We start from the raw sequence: 301 nt of genomic DNA on the forward strand, positions 1-301 counted from the left end.
GTTCTGAAACACACACACGGAAAAAAACCCCGTCAGTGTAGAACGGTTGAACAACAACAACAGCAACCAGATCATAACTGAGCAGAAACGAGCGACGTTTACATTTTTAATTTTGTATAAAAATAAAAATGTATTTTTATATTATAATAATGTAGATATTAGGTTTCAACAAAACTTTAATTTGTTTCCTGCTGCTGCTGCTGCTGCTGCCTCAGGCCGATGGTGCAGTTGGTGGTGTTGCATGTTTGACATCGTTTCATGTCAAAAACCTTCATTTTCTCACAGTGAAAGGCCTGTGGCT

This window comes from Cynoglossus semilaevis, chromosome 17 (assembly GCF_000523025.1).
Source record: "Cynoglossus semilaevis isolate Cse_v1.0 chromosome 17, Cse_v1.0, whole genome shotgun sequence".
NCBI classification, from domain to species: Eukaryota; Metazoa; Chordata; class Actinopteri; order Pleuronectiformes; family Cynoglossidae; genus Cynoglossus; species Cynoglossus semilaevis.